Source organism: Rana temporaria, chromosome 3 (assembly GCF_905171775.1).
Source record: "Rana temporaria chromosome 3, aRanTem1.1, whole genome shotgun sequence".
Lineage (NCBI taxonomy): Eukaryota > Metazoa > Chordata > Amphibia > Anura > Ranidae > Rana > Rana temporaria.
Genome location: NC_053491.1, coordinates 120,669,849 through 120,695,827, shown reverse-complemented (window position 1 = coordinate 120,695,827; position 25,979 = coordinate 120,669,849). Strand labels below are relative to the sequence as shown.

Sequence of the window (25,979 nt, the reverse complement as noted above, 5' to 3'; positions counted from 1 at the left end):
GCCTATTGCATTAGGGTGTGCACCCCAATGTCTTTGTATATCAAATGTAAATTGTATTAAAAGATGGACGTGTCAGTAAGGAAGAAATTGGTCTCAGTAGGGCAGTGGACGGTGTCAGTAGTTTTTTATCTATTTTTGAACTATTCTCAATTTTTTTTTTATTACCTTAACCAATTATGGACCCCTTCACACAGATATACGTAGGCAGAATGGCACGGCTGGGCACAGGCTTGTACCTGTACGTCCTCCTTAAGAGACCAGCCGTGGGGTCGCGAGCGTGCCGGAGGCGACGCACTCGTGACCCGGTCCGAAGCTCCCTGACTGCGCAGGCGGGACCCGCAGACCCGATCGCTGCCGGTGTCCCATGATCAGTCTCAGGAGCTGAAGAACGGGGAGAGGTGTGTGTAAACACACCTTCCCCGTTCTTCATTGTGACAGTGTCAGTGATTGTCTGTTTCCTGATATAGGGAAAGATGATCACTGACGTCACACGTCCAGCTCCGCCCCCTACAGTTAGAAACACATATGAGGTCACACTTAACCCCTTCAGTGCCCTATAGTGGTTAACTCCTAAACTGCAATTGTCATTTTCACAGTAATCAGTGCATTTTCATAGCACTTTTCGCTGTGAAAATGACAATGGTCCCAAAAATGTGTCAAAATTGTCTGATGTGTCCGCCATAATGTCGCAGTCACGAAAAAAATGCCATAAAACTATCTCCTATTTTGTAAACGCGATAAATTTTAAGCTAACTAATCGATAAACGCTTATTGCGATTTTTTTTTACCAAAAATAGATAGAAGAAGAATACGTATCGGCCTAAACTGAGAAAAAAATATGTTTTTTTTATATATTTTTGGGGGATATTTAGTACAGCAAAAAGTAAAAAATATTGATTTTTTTTCAAAATTGTCGCTCTATTTTTGTTTATATGGCAAAAAATAAAAACCGCAGAGGTGATCAAATATCACCAAAAGAAAGCTCTATTTGTGGGAAAAAAATGTTTTGTTTGGGAGCCATGTTGCACGACCACGCAATTGTCAGTTGAAGCGACGCAGTGCCGAATTGCAAATACTGGCCAGGTCCTTTACCTGCATATTGGTCCGGGTCTTAAGTGGTTAAAAAATAAAATTAAGAACCCTGTTGAGGGGCTTTGGTGAAATATCAGCAGGGGAAATCTGCACCGCATGGGATGAATAGGGTGTTCCCGGACACCCCCTACACACGTCTATGATCAGTATGGCAAGGATTAGATAAGCAACCTTATAGATAAAATAGGACTGAAAACTCCAACATACTCTGCCTGCTCAAACATACACTACCTGTCTTGAGTCAATCAGGAGCAGAGATAATTTGTGCCAATCTTAATACATTTTTACCAAATCATTGTAAGCACTTGTGGAAATAAACTGCAAGCAATGCGCAGCAAACCCACCCAACAATCCTGACAGTGCGACGCGTAAGATCATAACGTCCACTAGATGGCGCTGCGTCATTGTAGGTCTATAAGCTGTGTTGGGTTAGGGCAGTGTGCGAGTTTATGGTCTGATTCTACATCATTATATTTAATTACAGACATGAATAAAAATAATAAGAGCGTTAGTCATGCACTTAGAAAACCTGAAATATTTGTATGTAAAAAGATGTGTTACTCAATATATTCTGGAGAAATATTCTCAGACTCTTCTACATTAATTTTTTTTAAAAAATGATCATATCAGTAAGGAGAATAACATAACATGAATATGGGACCAATAAAGGAAAAACATAAGTGGCAGAGATAGATTTATACAATAATTCATACAGCCCTGTTCATATAAATCGTATCTCTTATGCTGGATTTTGCATTTTGCAAATTTGCACTACAGAAGGTGCTCCATAGGAACCAATGTTAAAATGGACAATGTTAAGTGCAAATCTGCAAAATGCAAGAAGCACTAAAACTGCATTGGTGTTAATCCAGCCTAAGGCTGTGTAATTCTTAGGAAATACTATAGACGTTAAGGGCCAGATTCAGAGAAGATCTCCTGATACGCCGTCGTATCTCTGAGATACGATTGTCGTATCTATGCGACTGATTCATAGAATCAGTTACGCATAGATAGCCCTAAGATCCGACAGGTGTAACTTGTGTTACACCGTCGGATCTTAGGCTGCAATTCTAGGCCGGCCGCTAGGCGGCGTAGAATATGCAAATGATTAGTTACGGCGATTCACGAACGTCCATGATGCCCGTCGATCTAAATTTACGTTGTTTCCATAGCGATACGCGTCGTAAAGTTAAGGCTGCCTCCTAGGTGGTCTAAGCAATGTTAAGTATGGCCGTCGTTCCCGCGTCAAAATTTAAAATTTCATGTTGTTTACGTAAGTCGTCCGTGAATGGCGCTGGACGCCATTTATGTTAACGTCAAACCAATGACGTACTTGCGACGTCATTTAGCGCAATGCACGTCGGGTAATTTGACGAACTGAGCATGCGCAGTACGCTCGGCGCGGGAACGCGCCTAATTTAAATGGTGCCCGCCCCATTTGAATTAGGCGGGCTTGCGCCGAGCGGATTTACGTTACACCGCCGCAAGTTTACAGGTAAGAGCTTTGTGAATCAGGCACTTACGCTGTAAACCTGCGGCGGTGTAACGTAAATGGGATATGTTACGCCGCCGCGGCGTAACGTAATTCTACCTGAATCTGGCCCTAAGAGTCTTGCTTAAAGCGGGGGTTCACCCTATAAAAAAAACATATATATATTTTTTTCCTCTAGCATAAAATTAGGCATAGTAGCGCAAGCTACAGTATGACTGTATTTATTTTTTTAGCCCGGTACTCACTGTGCAATCGTATATTGAAGATTCCGACTCTCCGCGGGGAATGAGCGTTCCTATCCAGAGGGAAGGTGATTGACGGCCGGCTCTGGCACGTCACGCTTCTCCGGAAATAGCCGAAATAGGACTTGGCTCTTCACGGCGCCTGCGCATAGTCTGTGCTCAAGCGCCGTATAGCGCAGTGAAGAGCCGAGACCTACTCCGGCTGTCTTCGGGGAGCGTGACGTGCCAGAGCCGGCCGTCAATCACCTTCCCTCTGGATAGGAACGCCCATTCCCCGCGGGGAGTCGGAATCTTCAATATAGGATTGCAGTGAGTACCGGGCTAAAAAAATAAATACAGGCATACTGTAGCTCGCGCTACTATGCCTAATTTTATGCTAAAATCTTGTTATGGAGGGTGAACCACCGCTTTAAATAATAAAACATTTATAGATATTCAAAGCTCAATAAGCCTACTTGGAGTCATCATGATGAAAAAGTAAATTCTGATTGGTTACTATAGGTGATTGCACTTTGCACATCACTGCCCCCCCCCCCCCCCCCCCATAAAACCCGACTATTTGTTAGGATGGTGATAGAGATGATCCTCTGTCTTATGTCTGTTGCATTTCATTTTTTTTTTTTCTATTTTTTTTTTTAAAGTGTATTTTTGTGCGTGTACTCGAGAGAGGAGCTGGACTGCAGGAGTTGGGAGTAGGCAGGCCTCCCCCAGAGGCAATCTGCCACCTTTCTCCATGCCCCGGGTGGCAATGGCGGGTGTGTGAGGGGGTCCTCCCACACAGCCCGCCCTACCTGCTCCACTTTGAAGCCCAACGGGGCAGAGGGACTCCCTATAAGGGAGTGAGAGGATTAGCCCGCTCAACCAGCCCCATTAGTCCCTTGCCTCTCTTTAGAGACCGCGTGGTCAATGTGTGTGTGTTAACCCAATTTAGAGTGCGTGTGTAGGTGTGGTGGTTTTTGTGGGAGGGGGGTGGGCGTACTAAGCACAGGCTTACCTCGCATAGCACACCCACCGGGAGCTGGGCTGAGACCACCAAACTCAATTCACATGAAGCCGAGACCGGGATCCGAACCTCTAGCTGCAGAGGTGAATGGCTTATCAGCGCAGTGCCAATCGCGTTGAGCCACCGCAGCTCCCTCTTGCATTTCATTTTTAAACTTGCCATAAGATAAAAAAAAACAGATACATCATATCTGTTTTTTTTAATCTTATGGCAAGTTTAAAAATGAAATGGATTGGCAAGGGTGACAGGCTGCCCACTATACACACTGCTCAGTTGTCAGATTGCTGGATGTGTAAGTACAAGCTGTCCAGCCATCCCTACATCTCATGTCACACTGGATCCTGCACTGCTAACAAAGAAGAAAACCTCATCGTCTGTTTATTTCTATTGGAAAACAATGGCCATTGGTGAAATGAGATTGGGGATGTACAGTGTATGGTCTACACACTAACACTGATGAATGGATGGCAAATGAAATGCATCTCTCCAGCAAGCAAGATATTTATTCCTCTTACAGAAAGCAAAGGATCATAGGAATAAATCCTATGGACAAACAATCCAATGCTATGTCATATAAAGACATTTTACTGCTACTTGTATATACACGTATAGAGTCAAATAAAGGGGTTGGTAAAGAGTATTTTTTTTCTTTATTCTTAATGGGAAATTGAAGAGGCATGCAGTCTGTGTAAGCAGTGCCAGCCAGGAACAAAGACAGACTGGAAATACACTGATCTGAGATAAATCACTAAAACAAGGAAATACAAGGCTTTCTGAAATGTACATTTTCTGAAGCATCTGAAGCATTTCAGATCTGAACCTTTCCCTGCACTGGAAATACAAGAAATGGAAAGTATGTAGGTGTTGGTGACAAATTTGCTCCAGGTTTCATAAAAGCAGCAGCTGCAATGAGAAGCCTGTAGTAAGGTATATGTATGATTTGCAGCAGAGCAATACACATGAGATATATGAGATCTAAACCCCAAAAGACAAAGATTTATTATCAATTCTTGGGCCCCATACACACCATTAGAGTTTCTGCAGATTTTTGTCTTCAGATTTACCAAAACCATATACCGTATTTATCGGGGTATAGCGCGCTCCCGCGTATAGCGCGTACCCCTAAAGTTGCCCCGAATTCCTGTGGAAAAAAGTTTTTTTGTACTTACAGTTTTGGTGTCTTGTGCGTCGTCCATCGGCGGCCTCGTCGGGTCGGCGTCTGTCTGCGGCTTCGGGTGTCCTCTTCGTCGGGTCCGGCGTCCTTCTGCGGCGTCCTCGCGTCCTCCCCGCTCGTTTCCCGCGCCGAGTTTGAATACTGCGCCGACATATACCGAGCGCAGTACACTCGTGTATCGTCGGGCAGGTTCGGCTACTCTCGCACTGACGTCCTGTGCGTCCAGGACATCAGCGTGAGAGGCGCCGAGACTGCCCGAAGATACACAAGTGTACTGCGCTCGGTATATGCCAGCGCAGTATTCAAACTCGGCGCGGGAAAGCGGGTATCGGCGTATACCGCGCCCCCACGATTTTGCCCTGATTTTCAGGGCAAAAGAGTGCGCGGTATACGCCGATAAATACGGTAATATGAGTTCAAACCTTAAAGCGGAGGTTCGGCATTTAATAAAAATAAAATAAATAAAAGTCAGCAGCTACAGACATTTACCTGTCTAGGGTGCCTGCGATGTCGGCAGCCCCGCTGCCATCCTCAGTGAGGGAATCAGGAAGTGAAGCAGTGCGGCTTCACTTCCCGGTTCCCGACTGCACATGCGCGAGTTGCGCAGCGCTATGTGAATGGGCGGATGTCTCCTGGGACACACACAAGGTCCCAGAAGACACGCTCCCCATTTCCCAGGAGGCAGCGCGAGGAGGGGAAGAAAGAAGACCACCGCGGATGAGAAAGTGGCAGATTAGGACGATCTGCCTAGTAACAGCCACTTCTGGTAAGTATAAAAAAATATATAAAATCATATATTTTTTTCACATTTTTTGTAGCCTTTTTGGCAATTTTTTTTTTTTTAGGGTGGACCTCTGCTTTAAGACCCCATACACACTATTAGATTTTCTGTAGATTTTTGTCTTCAGATTTACCAAAACTATGCAATATGAGGTCAAACCTTAAAGTGGAGTTCCACCCTGAAAAAAAAAATCCTCAAAAAAAAAAAAAAAAAAAATCCTCAAAAAAAAAAAAAAAAAAAAATTTTTACTTACCCAAAATAGCTATTGCTATGCGGAAGTCCCGAATCTGCCTCTTCATCCTCCGCGGTGGATTCGCTTCCTCCTCCTACACTCGGTTTCTTCTTGTGAATGGGGCGCGCTGCATTCTGGGAACTGTGTGTATCCCAGAAAGCAGCTGGCTTATTCACAAAGCGCCGTGCTGCTCACGCATGTGCAGTAGGAAACGGGCAGTGAAGCCGCACGGCTTCACTGCCTGTTTCTCTTACCGTGGATGGCGGCTCCTGGAGCTGCCAGGATCGGCCTCGGCGGGGGCCGACATCGCTGGCGACAAGGACAGGTAAGTGTCCTTATTAAAAGTCAGCAGCTACAGTGTTAGCAGCTGCTCCTCCAAAGATACAGTGGGGGATCAAGAGTAGCCATCCTAGGACAGAATTTGAGAGATTTATATATTTATTTATTACGGGTACTTATATAGCGCAGTAAATTTACGCAGAGCTTTACATATATATTGTACATTAACTGCCCCCCTTTATATTGTAAAGTGCTGTGTAAACTGTTGTCACGATATAAATCCTGTATATTAATAATAATATTTCACATCAGTCCCTGCCCTCAATGAGTTTACTATTTAACTCACATTCATACACATACTAGGGCTATTTTAGACAGAAGTAAATTAACTTACCAGCACGTCTTTGGAGCGTGGAAGGAAACCGGAGTACCCGGAGGAAACTCACGCAGGACTAAAACGGGAGAGTGCAAAATCTGCCGCAGTTCTGAACAGAAACCAATCAGCTTCCAGGTTTTATTGTGAAAGCCTAATTGAACAAGCTGAAGTTAGGAGCTGATTGGCTACCATGCACAGCTGCACCAGATTTTTCACTCTCTGGTTTTAGGAAATCAACCCCTGATTCTCGACCATGAACAGCTACAACAGGGTGCTCCAGTTTTATTATATACCCCCCCCCCCCAAGTGTGTTACCGGGGGATCATAAAGGCTAAAAACAAATGGAAATTGGGAAAAATCCTATAAAACAAATAATAAAGAAAAATATCTAGGATTTGTAAGTTTCAATATATTGGGCACCACAGTGACTACCATGCAAAGCTGTTCCAGATTTTGAACTCTGGTTTTAGGAAATCAACCCCTGGTTGTCTATCATGCACAGCTGCAACAGAGTGCTCCAGTTTTAGTAAATACCCCCAAAGTGGGGGGATAATAAAAATAAAAAATCATGGGGAAAAAAAATAAAATAATACAGAAAAAATCTAGGGTTTGTAAGTTTCAATATATTGGGCACCATAGTGACTACCATGCACAGCTGCAACAGAGTGCTCCAGTTTTAGTAAATACCCCCAAAGCGTGTTAGTGTAGGGATTATAAAAGGTAAAAATTAAGGGAAAAATCCTTAAAAAAGAAAAAATAATACAGAAAAACATCTAGGGTTTGTAAGTTTTTCAATATATTGGGCACCACAATGGCTAACATGCACAGCTGCAACAGAGTGCTCCAGTTTTAGTAAATACCCCCAAAGCGTGTTAGTGGGGGGGATTTTAAAAGGGAAAAATAAAGGGAAAAATCCTCAAAAAATTTAAAATAATACAGAAAAACATCTAGGGTTTGTAAGTTTTTCAATATATTGGGCACCACAGTGGCTAACATGCAAAGCTGCTCCAGATTTTGAACTCTGGTTTTAGGAAATGAACCCCTGGTTGTCTATCATGCACAGCTGCAACACAGTGCGTTAATGGGGGATTTTAAAAGGGAAAAATAAAGGGAAAAATCCTCAAAAAATTTAAAATAATACAGAAAAACATCTAGGGTTTGTAAGTTTCAATATATTGGGCACCACAGTGGCTAACATGCACAGCTGCAACAGAGTGCTCCAGTTTTAGTAAATACCCCCAAAGCGTGTTAGTGGGGGGATTATAAAAGGGAAACATAAAGGGAAAAATCCTTAAAAAATTAAAAGGAATACAGGGTTTGTAAGTTTCAGTATATTGTGCACCACAGTGTCTTGGTGCCACTCATTGGATTGAATCCCAGAGTCCATGGAGTCTATATGTTCTCATGTTATATGTGTATTTTTGGGACTCTGGTTGAAATTTGCCCTAGTATATTGCTAAACTGTACGCTCTTCAGCACAGGGACTGGTGTGAATGTACAGTATGTAAAAATTGTCTGTGCTATTATAATTACCTTTGCAAAGTACAGGCATACCCCATTTTTAAGTACACAATGGGGCTTATTTACTATTGCTGGAGAGTGCAAAATCCGGCGTATACTATTACAGGCATACCCCACTTTTAAGTACACAATGGGGTTTATTTACTAACGCTGGAAAGCGCAAAATCAGGCTCACTTCTGTATAGAAACCAATGAGCTTCTAACCCCAGCTTATTCGATTAATCCTGGTAATAAAAGCTGGAAGCTCATTGGTTTATATGCAGAAGTGAGCCAGCTTTAGTAAATAAACCCCATTGTGTACTTAAAAGTGGGGTATGTCTGTATTATTTTTACACTTTAGGGACTGATAAGGGAAACCTACGTTTTTTTCCTTTGATCACAACCTGTAAACAAACAAACAAAAATAAATAAATACCCCAAGCGATTGGCTGCCAGCCATGGCAGAGACAATGACAGTGGCAGTGCACAGTGAGTGATGGCAGCCACCAATGCTGTCATATGTCACATGGCCAGTGACAATGCTGGGATCAGGGCAGGCTATCAATAGGCATGGGTGGAGGAGGCTTGGCTGACAAACACTCTTTAATTGGCTCAGAAATGTTGCTGTAAGTGCAGTAAAGGTCATGGAGGGAGTAGTGTGAGAATGGTGTACTAGCAGTCGGTGCATGTGCTGCTCTGGGTGGATGCCATGTTGGAAGGAGCTGCACCGCACACAGCACACGGAGGAGGAGTGCCCCGATCTCTAAGGTGCTGACAATAAACTTCACCCGGGTAAGGCGGACAGCTGTGTGTGTGTGTGTGCGCGATCCGATGTGCGATCACATGTGTCGGGACTGGATCCCAGCAGATCCCTATTAGATCGGGGGATAGGAAGTGCTGGGCTGGGATCTGTCTCTTGCAGGCCATGTGACGTTCTTTCGAAATGACTCGCAACTTGTATTTGAATCGAAGTGGAAAATCACTTTAAAAGTTACAAAGGAGAAAAGGCAGAGCCAGGCAGAGAGAGCCAGGCACAGAGCCAGGCACAGAGCGGGCAGAGCCAGGCAGAGAGCCAGGCACAGAGCCAGGCACAGAGCGGGCAGAGCCAGGCACAGAGACAGGCTCAGAGCCAGGCACAGAGCAGGCAGAGAGACAGGCGCAGAGACAGGCAGAGAGCCAGGCACAGAGCCAGGCACAGAGCAGACAGGCGCAGAGACGGGCACAGAGCCAGGCACAGAGCAGGCAGAGCCAGGCGCAGAGCCAGGCACAGAGCAGGCAGAGACAGGCACCGAGACAGGCACAGAGCAGACAGGCGCAGAGACGGGCACAGAGCCGGGCAGAGAGCCAGGCAGAGAGCAGACAGGCGCTGTGTGTACCTCCCCACTGTCACTGTCACCGCCACCGCCTGCTACACCGGCACACCGGATACTTTGTCATGGGAAAAAAACAAACCGTGCAAGGTAGGTCTTCCCTTTCACTTTCATTTGTTGTCTCAGGAGGTGTTTTAGCGAATGAAACAAGAAATAGAGGCGGTGTGATGGTGGGATGATTTTTTCCTCCAGCAGACTTGTCAGTGTGTAAAGTCCAGGCGGAGGACTAAGGTCCATCCTTCATGATCCCTCCACTGACATGGCAGTCCTGGGCTGGGGACACTGTCACTGCCAGCACAGCCCTGTGCTTATACTGTCATCACAACACTTGGAAATGTGTCCTCAGACTCCAACACATTTACAAATCCTTCTATTTTTGTACAAAACATCCGTGGGTTGGTTTACTGAAGGCAGAGTGTTCACTTGGCAAGGGAATGTTCTCCAGAGCTTAATGAATGGGGCGAGGATCTGCTGACTTTCATCGTCCAATCGTGTGCAAAATGTCCAAAAATGTTGTTTTTCTTGCACTTGATTGGGTATTCATTGCAAAGTGAATTTTCCCCAAATTCACTAAGCTAGGGGAAAATTCCCTGACAACACGCAGCTTTCCTTGCAAAGTAAACACACTTTTTGCCTTTAGTAGTTGTTATTCTTGCACTTGATTGGGTATTCATTGCAAAGTGAATTTTTACCAGGTTTACTAAGCTAAGGGGAATTTCCCTTAATGCAACAAGCAGCTTTTCTTGGAAAGTAGGCAGACTGTTTGGCTTTAGTAGTTGTTTTTCTTGCACTTGATTGGGTATTCATTGCAACGTGAATTTTTACCAGGTTCACTAAGCTAGAGGAAAATTCCCTTGCAAAGTGCAGCTTTCCTTGCAAATTAAGCAGCCTGTTTGCCTTTAGTAAATCAACCCCAAGGTATTTATTCCTGTTCATTGTACATAACCATATAACTCTTATATGTAACAGGTTGTAGCATGTGGATAGGGAATAGTTAAAAGAAATCTTATCTGGAATAATCCTGGGTGTTGAGTTTTATGCTTGGATTAATCCAGCACTATTTTTGTACAAAACATAAGTGGGTTGGTTTACTGAAGGCAAACAGAGTGTTCACTTTGCAAGGGAATTTTCTTCAGAGCTTAATGGGGCAAGGATCTGCTGACTTTCGTCATCCAATCATGTGCAAGCACAAATTGTGTTTTTCTGGCATTAGCTTGGGTATTCATTTAAAAGTGAATTTTCACCAGGTTCACTAAGCTAGGGGAACATTCCCTTGCAAAGAGTAGCTTTCCTTAAGCAGTCTCTTTGCCTTTAGTAGTTGTTTTTCTTGCACTTAATTGGGTATTAATTTCAAAGTGAATTTTCACCAGGTTCACTAAGCTAGGGGAACATTCCCTTGCAAAGAGCAGCTTCCCTTAAGCAGTCTATTTGCCTTTAGTAGTTGTTTTTCTTGCACTTGATTGGGTATTTATTGCAAAGTGAGTTTTCACCAGGTTCACTAAGCTATGGGAAAATTCCCTTGCAAAGAGCAGCTTCCCTTAAGCAGTGTATTTGCCTTTAGTAGTTGTTTTTCTTGCACTTAATTGGGTATTCGTTGCAAAGTGAGTTTTCACCAGGTTCACTAAGCTAGGGGAACATTCCCTTGCAAAGAGCAGCTTTCCTTAAGCAGTCTATTTGCCTTTAGTAGTTGTTTTTCTTGCACTTGATTGGGTATTTATTGCAAAGTGAGTTTTCACCAGGTTCACTAAGCTAGGGGAAAGTTCCATTGCACAGCTTCCCTTAGAAAGTAAGCACACTGTTTGTCTTTAGTAAATCAACCCCAATATATCCATTCCTGTGCATTGTACATAACCATATAACCCTTATTTGTATCAGGCTGTAGCATTTGGATAGGGAATAGTTCAAAGCAATCTTATCTGGAATAATCCAGGGTGTTGAGTTTTATGTTTGGATTAATCCAGGGTGCTTTGTTATAAAGGTAAAGTGCTAAACCCAAAAAATGCCAAATCTTTCCATTTACCAGTTCTTAGATGTGGTGACTTCATTAGTTTACCTTTTTCAGGCTGTTTTTCCTTTACTTTCAACTTGTGATGCAGCCAATAGCACACTTGCTCTCCTAGGATGACAACCCTTACTCACTACTGTATCTATGGAGGAGCAACATTGTCTCTTTGGGCTAATTTGGGCTACAAACACCCCCCCCCCCCCCAAACACAGGGTGGTGTTCTGTATTGTCTCAAAAGGAACTGGAAGGATTGATAACATTGAGACTTCAGTTCAATTCGCAGGAAATAACAAGAACATCAAATTCCTGGCAAGGACAACTGGTGCTTTTCTGTGTTTGCAGAAATACTCATGGAGACACCTCCCCTGATCTCTATGGGAGGGAGGTGTTCTGTAGTCTACAGAAGGAAACTGTGAAGGCTGATAACATTCCGATTTTTAGAAAGGGATTACAAGAACAATTGATTTATGGTAGGGCCAACTTGTATTTTATGTGCTCGTAGAAAACGAATGCAGACAGCACATCAAAGCACCCCTGCAAAATAAAATACAATTTTCTTCTTTGTTTAAGATCTACTTTAGGTTTGCATTTCGGATTTTCTGGCCAGTGCATATGGCTGCAGCCAGGGCACGCTGGTGCTTGTAGTTCTGCAGAGACTCTGTGTTTCCTTGGACATATGGAGGTGTAGAGTCCCTCTAGACTGTGTGCAGGGGAGGCACATGACTGTCAATGGCATCAGGGACAAGAAATGCGACAAGAGCCCAACTCCCTGTTGCTTTAGCAATGCAGAAGAGCTTAATGAGTCCCCAGGCAGGGCTGTGTGCTGTGTGCCAGGTACATTGTTAACCCTGTGCTGTACTGCAGGCGCCCAGCTGTATTGGCAGAATACACAAATAGCTGCCTTAAAACTGGCTCGTACGCATGTGCAAAGGAGCTGACACAGCAAATGAGAGGCACAGTTTCCTTAGTTTAGCTAAAATGGTTGACGAATATCATACGATCACCACCAGAGCCACTAGATCCCTGTCATTGTGATCACCCCCCCTCCCCCCTTGTTACATGGTCACAAGTAGACGTATAATTCCAGTGTGTGATCACAGTGTTGTTGCTGCTCCTTGGAGTGTTTGTCTTTTATGTTTATCTTCTGTGTATTCTTGTTACTATGTGTCTTTGTTGTGTGCGTTGTTTGCTATGCAATTTATAGTCAAGAAATGTTAATAAACACGAACTGCCATCCAGATCTGCAAAGAATTGTGCTGTCTGCACGATGTTTAATCTATACTTTCTTTATCATGTTATATATAAGTCATTGTGTTAATGTACACAAAATGTGTCTTTTGTAGGATATTTTCTTGCTCTGTTTTTTTTTTTTTTTACTAAGTATATGCTTTTTGGAACAATGTGTTATGTTTGTAGGAATGATTGATCATTGTGCTTGTCAGGGCATATTTTATTAATATTGCCAATTGTCGGGTGATGTGTGTACTGTTCATTGTTGGATGGCACAATAATGACAGCTAACCTCCAATGGCAGTGCAGTAGAAGCCTAATAAAGATTGTACTCATGAATCAGATTTATGAACATTTATCTAGTCTTAAAGGAGAAGCGGGGCGTTGTCAAGAACAGCCAATCAAATGTATTTAATCACTTTTAGGCTGCTTTAGTTGCGTGACAGCTAAAAGCTGAGTGGTGGGTTAGAATGTCTCTTATCCAGTGCTATCCCTGCCAGCCTGAGCTTCCTACCATTATGATTGCTTCATGATCAGTCCTGCTATATATCTTATATGTCGGATGTCAGGACTATGCTTGCATTATGTTTGATCAAGTTGATTTGTAACCTTATGTCTCAAAGTGGCATGTCTTATACCTGAAGATTGGCTATTGCTTTGTAACCTTGAGAAACAAGGGAGTCATTGTGGGATGCATGCTTTGTATGAAAGAAGAAGTGTATAGGCAGGGTGCTCTAAGGACATTGGAGTCACTAGATGTGGGAAAATTAGACCTTTACAAAAGTGAGTTCCTCATAGCAATTGTGTTTACTGTAAATGATAAGGGAGGAACTTTAAATGAATTTATGGGTGTAACTGGTGCAGGCACCATGAAAGGTAATTTTTGGATGAGTATCACATTATAATTAACTAAACAACTAAGAAGAGCCAGCCGTTAATATGAGGTTCATTCATGACTCTGATTCAAGGTTTGATACTCATCCAATAAAGACCAAACTTCCCCTTGTTGCTGATGTACCAGCTAGATTCTAGCTGGTGTATAACCAACAAGGGGAAGTTTGGTCTTTATTGGCTGAGTATCAAACCTTGAATCAAGCAAAAAGCAACAGCCAACTATTGAAATAAGGCTCATTAATTACTGTACCTGGTGTATAACCAACAAGGGGAAGTTTGAACTTAAAGCGGGAGTTCACCCGAATTTTTTTTTAACATTAGATTGATGCTCATTTTGTCAAGGGGAATCGGGTAGTTTTTTTTTAAATCGAAGCAGTACTTACCGTTTTAGAGAGACGCTTCTGGGTATGGGCTGCGGGACTGGGCGTTCCTATTTGATTGACAGGCTCCCAATGGTCGCATACATCGCGTCACGAGTAGCGAAAGTAGCCGAACGTCAGTGCGGCTCTATACAGCGCCTGCGCACCGACGTTCGGCTACTTTCGGAAAATCATGACGCGATGTATGCGACCGGCGGAAGCCTGTCGGAAGCCTGTCAATCAAATAGGAACGCCCAGTCCCGCAGCCCATACCCGGAAGCGGCAGAGAAGATCGCTCTCTAAAACGGTAAGTACTGCTTCGATTAAAGAAAAAATACCCGATTCCCCTTGACAAAATGAGCATCAATCTAATGTTAAAAATTACGTTTTCGGGTGAACCTCCACTTTAAACCAATAAATAACCAAAAAGAGCCAGTCCTTTAAATATTACCACTAATATTGCCACTAAGGGAAAGCTTGGACTTTACTAGATAAGTATCAAAGTTTGAACTGATAAACAACTAAGAAGAGTCAGCCTTTAAAATGTTGTTCATTTATACCTGTAGCTGGTGTAGTCACCATCAAGAATGAATTTAGAAGAGCCTGCCATTGAAGTAGGATTCATTAATGACTGTAGCTGGTGCATTCACCAACAAGGGAAATTACTTTACTGGATGAGTATCAACCCTTAAAGCAAGCAACTAATAAGAGCTTGCCATTGAAATTGGTTTAATTTTTTACTAACTGGTGCATTCACCAACAAGACAAAGTTTGTACTTTATTGGATGAGTATCAATCCTTGAACCACTAAGTAATTAAAAAGACTCATCTCTTAAAATAATGTAGCTGTTGCATTCACCAAGAAGGGAAAATAGTTAACTGTATGAGTATCAAACCTTACACCAAGATACTAACAAGAGCAAGCTATTGAAACTAGGTTCATTTATGTATTTTGCTTTCACCAACAAGTGGAAATTTGGACTGGATGAGTATCAATCCTTGAACCACAATTAACTATAAATAGTCATCTGTTAGAGGTTAATTTATGACTGTAGCTGGTGCATTCACCAACAAGGGAAAGGACTGGATGAGTTTCAAACCTTGAATCAAGCAACTAATAAGAGCTAGCCATTGCAATTAGGTTCATTTATGACTTTAGCTGGTGCACCAACAGGGGAAAATACTTTACTGTAGGATTATCAAACCTTACATCAAGAATTTAAGAGCTAACCCGTGAAATGAAGTTCATTTATGACTTTAGCTGGTGCATCACCAACAGGGGAAAATGCTTTACTGGATGAGTATCAAACCTTAAATCAAGCAACTAATAAGAGCTAGCCATAGAAATGAGGTTCATTTATGACTTTAGCTGGTGCATCACCAACATGAAACAATACTTTACTGTAGAAGTATTATCAAGAAACTAAGAGCTAACCAATGAAATTAGGTTAATTTATGACTTTGGCTGGTGCATCACCATCACCAGCCATGGAAAATACTTTACTGGATGAGTATCAAACCTTACACCAAGGAACTAATAAGAACTAGCCCTTGAAATGAGGATCATGTATGCTTTTAGCTGGTAATTCACCAACAAGGGGACGTTTGGTAACTTTGAAGACTCCTCTGTTATAATGATGTTCATTTGTAGCTGGTGCATTCACCAACAATTGAAAATACTTTACTGGATGAATATCAATCCTTACACCAAGATACTAATAAGTGCTAACCAGTGAAATGAGGTTCATGTATGACTTTAGCTGGTTCTACACCAACAATGGAAAATACTTTACTGGATGATTATCAATCCTTACACCAAGATACTAATAAGTGCTAACCGGTGAAATGAGGTTCATGTATGACTTTAGCTGGTTCTACACCAACAAGGGAAAATACTTTACTGGATGAATATCAATCCTTACACCAAGCTATATTTGGTGTAAGGATTGATACTCATCCAGTAAAGTATTTTCCCTTGTTGGTGAAGAACCAGTTAAAGTCATACCTGAACCTCATTTCACTGTGTTTTTCATTGTTGGTAAATGTACCAGCTACAACTGAACATCATTTTAACAGAGGAGTCTTCATAGTTACTTAAGAGCTAGCCATTTAAATTACGTTCATGTATGACTTTAGCTGGTGCATCACCAACAAGGGGAAGTTTGGACTGGATGAGTATCCATCTTTGAACTATTAAGTAACTATGAAGACTCCCCTGTTAAAATGATGTTCATCTGTAGCTGGTGCATTCACCAACAAGGGAAAATACTTTACTGGATGAATATCAATCCTTACATCAAGATACTAATAAGTACTAACCAGTGGAATTAGGTTCATGTATGACTTTAGTTGGTTCTACACCAACAAGGGAAAATACTTTACTGGATGAATACCAATCCTTACATCAAGATACTAATAAGTGCTAGCCAGTGAAGTTAGGTTCATGTATGACTTTAGTTGGTTCTACACCAACAAGAGAAAATACTTTACTGGGTGAGTATCAATCCTTACACCAAGATACTAATAAGAGCTAGCCATTGAAACGAGGTTCATGTATGACTTTAGGTGGTTCTACACCAGCAAGCGAAAATACTTTACTGGATGAGTATCAATCCTTACACCAAGATACTAATAAGAGCTAGTCATTTAAATGAGGTAATGTAAGACTTTAGGTGGTTCTACACCAGCAAGGGAAAATACTTTACTGGATGAGTATCAATCCTTACACTAAGATACTAATAAGAGCTAGCCATTGAAATGAGGTTCATGTAAGACTTTAGGTGGTTCTACACCAGCAAGGGAACATACTTTACTGGATGAGTATCAATCCTTACACCAAGATACTAATAAGAGCTAGCCATTGAAATGATGTTCATGTAAGACTTTAGGTGGTTCTACACCAACAAGGGCAAATACTTTACTGGATGAATAGCAATCCAATCAAGATACTAATAAGAGCTAGCCATTGAAATGAGGTTCATGTATGACTTTAGGTGATTCTACACCAGCAAGGGAAAATACTGTACTTTACTGGATGAGTATCAATCCTTACACTAAGATACTAATAAGAGCTAGCTATTGAAATGAGGTTCATGTAAGACTTTAGGTGGTTCTAAACCAGCAAGCGAAAATAAGCTTATAGGACTGGTACTTTGGACTTTTTATTTTACAGTTTACTGCATGCGCTTTTTTGTAATCTTTTAAGGGAAAATACTTTACTGGATGAATATCAATCCTTACATCAAGATACTGATAAGAGCTAGCCATTGAAATGAGGTTCATGTATGACTTTAGGTGGTTCTACAATCTACACCAACAAGGGCAAATACTTTACTGGTTGAATAGCAATCCTTACACCAAGATACTAACAAGAGCTATCCATTGAAATGAGGTTCATGTATGACTTTAGTTGGTTCTACACCAACAAGGGCAAATACTTTACTGGATGAATAGCAATCCTTACATATTCGAGATACTAATAAGTGCTAACCAGTGAAATGAGGTTCATGTATGACTTTAGATAGTTCTACACCAACAAGGGCAAATACTTTACTGGATGAATAGCAATCCTTACATCAACATACTAATAAGATCTTGCCATTGAAATGAGGTTCATGTAAGACTTTAGCTGGTGCATCACCAACAAGAGAGCATTTGGGCATTACTAGACGAGTAAAGGAATTGAGTAAGTGAGAAGAGGCAGTCATTGACATGGGGGCTCAGGTAGATTCTTGTAGTGGATAGCTCAGTTTCCATGGCATTGTATCCAGTGGCTTTTCAGTGGGATACAATAGCCCCCAAGTCTTCGCCCCGATTGTCAGGCTGTAGAGTGGCTACCATGAATAGAACATGTCACATCCCCTGGCAGTGAAGAAGATGATTGTGATCCTCTTGAAGCCCACCATGCAATGGTTCTCCCCCATGCGGTCCCCTCCTCCCCACCCCATGCATCTAGCAGAGTTTGGGAAGATATGTGCTGGTGCAGAGCCGGTGTAGATAGGATTCTTGTGTTATGAGAAGCACACATGAGCTCTGTGACCTCCTCCACTGACGTGTGTGCTGACGATCACGGAATTAGGTGGAGGACCCGTCGGGGATCCGTCCAGTTGGCTGCTGATCGCACACACTGCACAGCTTGGAAAGTGTCTGTCAGCAGAAGATCGGCTCTCCGGATGGCTCAGTGAGGGGGGCATTCGTCTCGCTTGGATTATTTCACGGCTTTTTCCTCCTTGGCTTTGGGAATTACACTTTGCTCAGGTCATCTGGAGTTGTCTGCTGCTCAGGTTCATAGGCTGGGGCTTGTAGAAAGGATGGTCACCTGGGGACTCTACACATCAGGGGGATCGCAGGTTCTGATCAGCTGATCGCATTGCTTTCTTTTGGATGGAATACACTTGTGGATCTGCAGTGGATATCAGGAGCAGCTAAAGAGCCATGCATTGGTTTATGTCACATGGAAAAAGCCAATCACCTCTGCTATCCCAGGTACAGGGCTCTGCTTGTCATTAGAGTCACTTGTCACTATTGCATTCGCTTTTTACTGTTTTTATTTTTTATTTTTTTGGTGCATTATTTGTTCAGCTAAGTAATAGTAATAGCTTCTTTGCATGCATTGAAAACAGTGATGCGTCTGCCGGTTGGGGGGATCTGTTCTAATTGCATAGATTGCTCTCATAAATTCAATGCGATCATTTGCTTTCTATTCTGATGCGCATGTATTATTCAAATCTTCATTTCCAGACTGTGTCAGTGGGTGTGCTTGGGGGATCTGCTTCCTAGAACATTGTGTTCTGAGTGACACATGGACGGGCTGTGGCTAGTAATGTCACCCAAGTTTTATGATGTGGTCAGGGGGTGACAGAGCTCCTGTGACAAGGCTGCTGTGACATGTGGATGTTGTAGGTTATTGTGATCTATTTTATTTCTACATTGACCTAAGCGGCAATAATAACATCCATGCACATGGAGCAAAGTGGTGGCATAATATCTGATAATATAGACTAGAAAGTAAATATAAATCAAATAATTGTAAAACATGAATATAGCATACACAGAGACTATACATTTTTATATACTGAACACATTTCCCTGTAACAAATGTGCAGATTTAGCAATTATCTACCCATAAAAAGGCTTATTCTGCCTTGAAAAGAAACATACATGGAGTGATACTCTAACAATGCACTCTGCCTAAGTTAGTGAAGTGGCAATATTGCTGCAATTCAGTTTATGACTCTTTCCACATGTCACAGCAGGTGGAAGATTTGCAGTGTTGCTGAGTGATGGGAAGTTCTAAGATCATCTTCTTCTGTACTTTATCCCAAGGAGTGTTTTCTAAAAGGACTATATAATATTACCCACCCAAGAAACTTGTATTTTCTGCTAGGATTCACATATTTAAAGGGATTCATTTCTTTTTAACCTGATTGGTTGTTTGAGGCGAAGGATCACTGGGATTTGTTATAATAATTTTAGATATGTGACAACACTGTTCTTCCAGTTACCTGATTGGTTGTTTGAGGTGAAGGATCACTGGGATGTGTTATAATAATCTTATATAAGTGACAGCTCTGTTCTTCCAGTTACCTGATTGGTTGTTTGAGGTAAAGGATCACTGGGATGTGTTATAATAATTTTAGATAAGTGACAACACTGTTCTTCCAGTTACCTGATTGGTTGTTTGAGGTAAAGGATCACTGGGATGTGTTATAATACTTTTAGACAAGTGACAACACTGTTCTTCCAGTTACCTGATTTGTTGTTTGAGGTAAAGGATCACTAGGATGTGTTATAATAATTTTAAATAAATGATAGCTCTGTTCTTCCAGTTACCTGATTTGTTGTTTGAGACAAAAGAATCACTGGGATGTGTTATAATAATTTTAGATAAGTGACAACACTGTTCTTCCAGTTACCTGATTGGTTGTTTGAGGTAAAGGATCACTGGGATGTGTTATAATACTTTTAGACAAGTGACAACACTGTTCTTCCAGTTACCTAATTTGTTGTTTGAGGTAAAGGATCACTGGGATGTGTTATAATAATTTTAAATACATGATAGCTCTGTTCTTCCAGGAACCCGATTGGTTGTTTGAGATCAAGGGTGACTGGGATGTTTTATTGTAATCTTAGATAAGTGACAGCTCTGTTCTTCCAGTTACCTGATTGGTTGTGTGAACTGAAAGATCACTGGAATGTGTTATAATAATCTTATATAAGTGACAGCTCTGTTCTTCCAGGAACCCGATTGGTTGTTTGAGGTTAAAGATCACTGGGATGTGTTATAATAATGCACCCAAGTATTTGTGCGAAAAACTAAAGGCATACAACCCCAGTCGCACGCTGCGATCCTCCAACCAAAATCTACTCCAAATCCCTAAAACCAGATACAAGTCCAAAGGAGAAAGGAGATTTGCTGTCCAAGGCCCTCGACTTTGGAACACTTTACCAACCTCCATTCGGTTGGAGGAGAACCACTTGGCCTTTAGGAGAAAGATCAAAACCCACCTCTTCTGAGGTCAAAGGAGAAGTGGTCAAACAAGCGCCCAGAGGCGATTCAGTTTGCATGTGCAGCGCTATATAAGTTTTTCACTCACTCACTCACTCAGATAAGTGACAGCTCTAGTCTTTCAGGAACCTGATTGGTCGTTTCAGATGAAGGATCACTGGGATCTGTTATAACCAGAGCTTTTTTTCTCAGAAAATGGGTGCAGGAACTCAACCACGACCCCATTCAGATTTCACAAACAGTAGAAGGTTCTTAAAGGGGCATTAAATACCAGGATTGCATTACATACAGAGTGTAGAGTTCAGGGGGGTTACACACAGAGTGCAGAGCTGTCACTTGTAAACACAGAAACCAGACTTCTGTGTTTACAAGTGATTGTGGCGAGCAGGCACCAAAGGGTCTGAGCCAGAGGTGGTGGAACTGAGTTCCCCCAAGTTCCCCCTGAAAAAAAGCCCTGCTTATAACAATTTTAGATAAGTGACAGCTCTATTTTTTCAGGAACCTGATTGGTTGTTTGAGATGAAGGATCACTGGGATGTTTACTGTAACCTTAGATAACTGACAACTCTGTTCTTCCGGTAATCTGATTGGTCCTTAGCAGAGAACTGGTAGCTCTTGCCTCAGAGAACAATCAGAGCACAGTGGCCCTTGGCTGGATAATACCAAGCAGCTGTTATTAGACAGGATGATGAGTAAGCCATTGTGGCTAGGCACATAACTCATCATGTAATGTAGACATAGTTGTGACTCTTTTCTCTTCTCAAGAAAAAGTTGTGAAATCAGATTGGTAAAGTCAGTTAACACTTAGGGACTGAGGCCTCGTACACACGACCGAGGAACTCGTCGGAAAAGACACATCGTTTTCCTCGTCGAGTTCCTTGTTAGGCTTATCGAGGAACTCGACAAGCTTGCTTTGCGTACACACTGTCAAGTCAAATTCTCCTCGTTCTCAAACGCAGTGACGTTCAACACATACAACGGCAGGGGAAGTTCGATTCCACTGGCACAACCCTTGGGGCTGCTTTTGCTAATCTCATGTTACTGCGTGTTAAGTAAAAGTTTGGTAAGAGACAATTTGCACTTTTCAGTCTGTTACAGCGTGACAAATGTGCTATCTCCGTTACAAACGCTACTTTTACCGAAGGTGCGCTCCCGTCTCATACTTTATTCTGAGCATGCGCAGGTTTCTTAGCATACACACGATCGTGTTTCTCGTCGAAAACCAGCCTGACGAGGAACACGATGAGGAAATTGAGACTCCCGTCGAGGAAAAAGAGAACTTGTTCTCTTTTTTTCTCGTCGAGTTCCTCGACAGTTTCCTAGATGAAAAACGTACACACGATCGTTTTCCTTGGCAAAAAAGCTCTCCCACCAAGTTTCTTGATGAATTCTTTCGAGGAAAACGGTCGTGTGTACGAGGCCTGAGTTATAAAAAAGTACATTTCAGTCCAGTTTGTGATTTTAAGAAGTAATTTTTATCTTTGCGTTACGTGTTTACTTTAAAACACATTTTCTCAGTTCTAATTGGGTGTTTTAAAGTGAACACAGGGCAGGGTGGAATGCAATTTTTGGTATAGCGGCCTCCAAAGTTTGCCATACACGATATAAACAGGTTTTATAATCTCTGTAGAATCTTATTTAGATTTACCAAACTATACAGTATAAGGACATACCTAAAAAATCCATTCATTTAATATGCAATTAAGCAGGCCTTTGTACTACATAATTGATGGTAGCTCTAAAGAAGACTGCATAGTCATATTGTAAAGTGTATGGGTAGCTTTGAAGAGATGCTGTGTGAAGTGACCATGCACTGCTGAATTTTATGCACATCCACAAAGAAGGCTTTCTTACATTCAGGTCCATACAGCATTGATGGTGGTGGAATTAATACTCCCTTCATCCCCATCCTCCCCAGTCAGCCTTTTTCTTTTCTGCATTGAAATAAGTTCAGCTTCACTGTTGACGTAAAACCTTCTGGCTGTAAATTGCCAATAACAGATATTTTGTTTGACTTGCAGTTGACTGAGAGTGCAAATGGAGCAAGCACATTTTTTAAAGAGAGTGTCCCCGGTGACTTGTCGGTATGGTTCCTCTATCGAGATGGTTCCTGTAAGGACTGCACAGGCGCAATCCTTGCCGACGGAAATCTCCGAACCTCGGCCGGCATCCAGGCTCATTCCTTAACATCCCCGTGGATTGGAGGATGTTAAAAAAAGAGCCAGGAGGCCGAGCGAGCGTAGCGAGCCACCCGAGCGAAGCGAGGACGTGAGGCCGACTGGCCACTTACCTCAAATTCCACGTCGCCCTGGAGGTTCGGTGATTTCCGTCGGCAAGGATTGCGCCTGCGCAGTCCTTACAGGAACCATCTCGATAGCCGGAACCATATCGTCACATCACCAGCCCTTTCCGGGTGTTTCAGAGGCTCTCCGGCACCCCCCCCACCGCTGGCCACGTGCAGTATTGCATGCCATTGATTTCAATGCAGAACACATTATTTTATATTCCATTGACTTCAATGGGGAAACTCGCTTTGATATGCGAGTACTTTTATTACGAGCATACTCCTGGAACGAATTATGTTTATAATCCAAGGTTCCACTGTACTAATGCCAGCAGGTTGTCATAGGCAAAAAAGGGGCCAGCATGGAAGCTTCCACATTTCTTTATGACCGGTTTACTTTGAGAGCTCTTTTACATAAGAGTGTTCCCACTGTTTTTGTGCTTGTAGCCTGCCAGCTGAGAGGATTTCTCCCTTAAACAATGCTGCATGTGTCACAGGATCAGAGTATTTCTCACTGAAACGAGACAACAATCATCAGTAAACTGCAATTCGTGATTCACAATTAAGACAAAAAAATGATATAAAAAGATTCTGTGGGGCCTTGTCCTGATCTGGCATCCTACCTGGAAATTATAAACGGTGTAAGAAATAGAAACTTGTCCTGCTGTAGCGACAAATGGTGGAAATTGAACCAGCATAATTTATGTGCCGGTAAGGTGCATATGAATGTGCAAAGTGTTGGAGTTCTATAGAAAAATAAGCTATCTGGAGAAGTTTGGGGAGTAATGGAAACATATCAAATATAATTTTCAGAGATTTTGTTATAGAATCATCTCAAAGATGCAACACACTGGGGTTGAGTTACTAAAACTGGAGAGTGCAAAATCTGATGCAGTTGTGCATGGTAGCCAATCAGCTTCTAACTTCAACTTGTTCAATTAAAAAAAGGGGGTGTAAAGGTTAATTTTTTTATTTTGTAAATAGGTTCCTTTAAAGGGTCACTAAAGGATTTTTTTTTAGCTAAATAGCTTCCTTTACCTTACTTCAGTCCTGGTTTTATGTGCTCATTGTTCGTTTTTGCTCTAATCCTTCTCTGTTCTGAACACTTCCTGGTTGTCTGTTTCCTGATGAAAAAAGTCGTGGGAGCTTTCTCTTTGTGGTCACTGATCAAGGAGGTGTGATTACTGTGTGTCTAAGACTCCTCAACACCAATCAGTTTCGTTTTCCAAACCATCACTGCCCTGTATTGGCTTTGTGCAGGAAACATGCAAAAACGAAACTGAAACTGCAGATACATTATATGATTGATTTGTATCTATTTGTAATTCTTTTTAAAAGGAATCAGTTAACTATTATGTCTCTATACCCTGTAAACAGTAATTTCAGCAATTTTTTTTTCCTTTACAACTCCTTTAAGCTAGTGCATTCTTGGTTCACTTACCTTTTCCTTCGATTTCCCTTCTAAGCCCCTTGCACACTGGGGCGTTTTTCATGCGGTACAGCGCTAAAAATAGCGCTGCTATACCGCATGAAAAATCATGCCCTGTAGTGTTCAATGTGAAAGCCCGAAGGCTTTCACATTGAAGCGGTGCGTTAGCAGGAGCGCACCAAAACTCCTGCTAGCCGCATCTTTACCGCGGTATAGGAGCGGTGTGTTCACCGCTCCTATACCGCGCCTTCCCATTGAAATCAATGGAAAAGCGCGGTAATACCGCCCGCAACGCGGGCGGTATTAACCCTTTTTCGGCCGCTAGCGGGGGTTAAAACCTCACCGCTAGCGCCCGAATATCGTGGTAAATACGACGGTATAGCCGCGCTACAAATAGCGCGGCTATACAGTCACCGCGGCTGCACGCCTCAGTGTGAAAGCAGCCTAAATGTTTTTTTCTTTGTTTTCTTTGTCTGAATTTCTCACTTCCTGTTCCTCCTCAGTAAGCTGTTCCGACTAACCCCCAGCCAGAACATGGGGGCAAGCTTACTGAGGAGAAACAGGAAGTGAGAAATTCAGACAAAGAAAAAAAAATAAGTAGGGAAATCGAAGGAAAAGGTAAGTGAACCAACAATGCACTAGCTTAAAGGAACCTATATAGAAAATAAAAAAACAAACCTTTACAACCCCTTTAAGCTTTGACAACAACAAAAAAAATGGAAGCTGATTGGTTTCTATGCAGAGCTGCTCCAAATTTTGCGCTCTCCAGTTTTAGTAAATCAACCCCAATAATTACATATGCAACACAATCAACAATGTATTCCTTGTGGAGGAAGTCCTATTTACCTCTCCTTTCCTTATCACCAATATTGGCAATATTTCTTTATGAGTTTGTGGCAACAATAGTGCCATACAGTAAAAGTGTTGCAAAAATAACTTCTTGAATTTGTCGCACGTGTCGGTTTTAACAATGCATATTTTGCAGATTACTCATGGATTTGGCCCAAGGCTTCTGACTGCATACACACTTCCCCCAAATATGCCACAAATGCCTTTTTGAATTGCCCCCACACAATATTATTTGGGAGAAGCCCTCCTACAACAACAGGGCTGCACCTGTGAAATCACAGGCATAAGAAGCTCTTGTGTGACCCTGCCCTTAGTATATGACAGGCATAAGAAGCTCTTGTGTGACCCTGCCTTTAGAATATGACAGGCATAAGAAGCTCTTGTGTGACCCTGCCTTTAGAATATGACAGCCATAAGATTTTCCAGTCACGGTTTTAGTTTGAGTGAATGTCACCTGGTAAAAAATCCCACATGGATTTCACAATCAAGGAAGTATAGCCAAACACTCTCGCCGCATGGCACATGACAGGAGAGATGATAAGACATTTCTACAGGAAAAGCTCTTGCCTGCAATAAACCTAATGACAAATGGTTTCGTTTGTATCATTTATGTAACAGGGAAAGTAATCTTGTCATTGCTAAAAAGCAAGTAATCTGGCAAACGCATTGCAGGAATCCTAAATCTATACACAGTATACTGTATGTACATTTACAGTCATTTCCCGAGCATCCCTAAGGCTCCATTCACACCTAGGCGTATTTACGCCTGACGCTGAAATACGCTGAAGGGATGATTAACATTGTCGACTATGGAGATGGTTCACATCTCCACGCCGAACGCCGAAACGCCTGAAGCTCAAAACAAGTCCCGGACCATTTT

At 42.2% G+C, this 25,979-nt stretch overlaps 1 protein-coding gene across 3 annotated transcripts in view; it reads left to right on the top strand.

Annotated features, from left to right (window-relative positions):
* The first annotated feature begins 8,770 nt into the window (after positions 1–8,770).
* Positions 8,771–25,979, top strand: part of SFMBT2 (Scm like with four mbt domains 2) — a 287,202-nt gene continuing 269,993 nt past the window's right edge. The window contains exon 1 of one of the 3 annotated variants that reach the window (XM_040343342.1): positions 8,771–8,963. The gene's annotated coding sequence lies outside the window, so the exon portion shown is untranslated. Of the gene's footprint in view, positions 8,964–17,885; positions 18,515–25,979 lie in introns of those variants that run through there. The other 2 variants (XM_040343341.1, XM_040343343.1) reach the window with 2 other exon arrangements.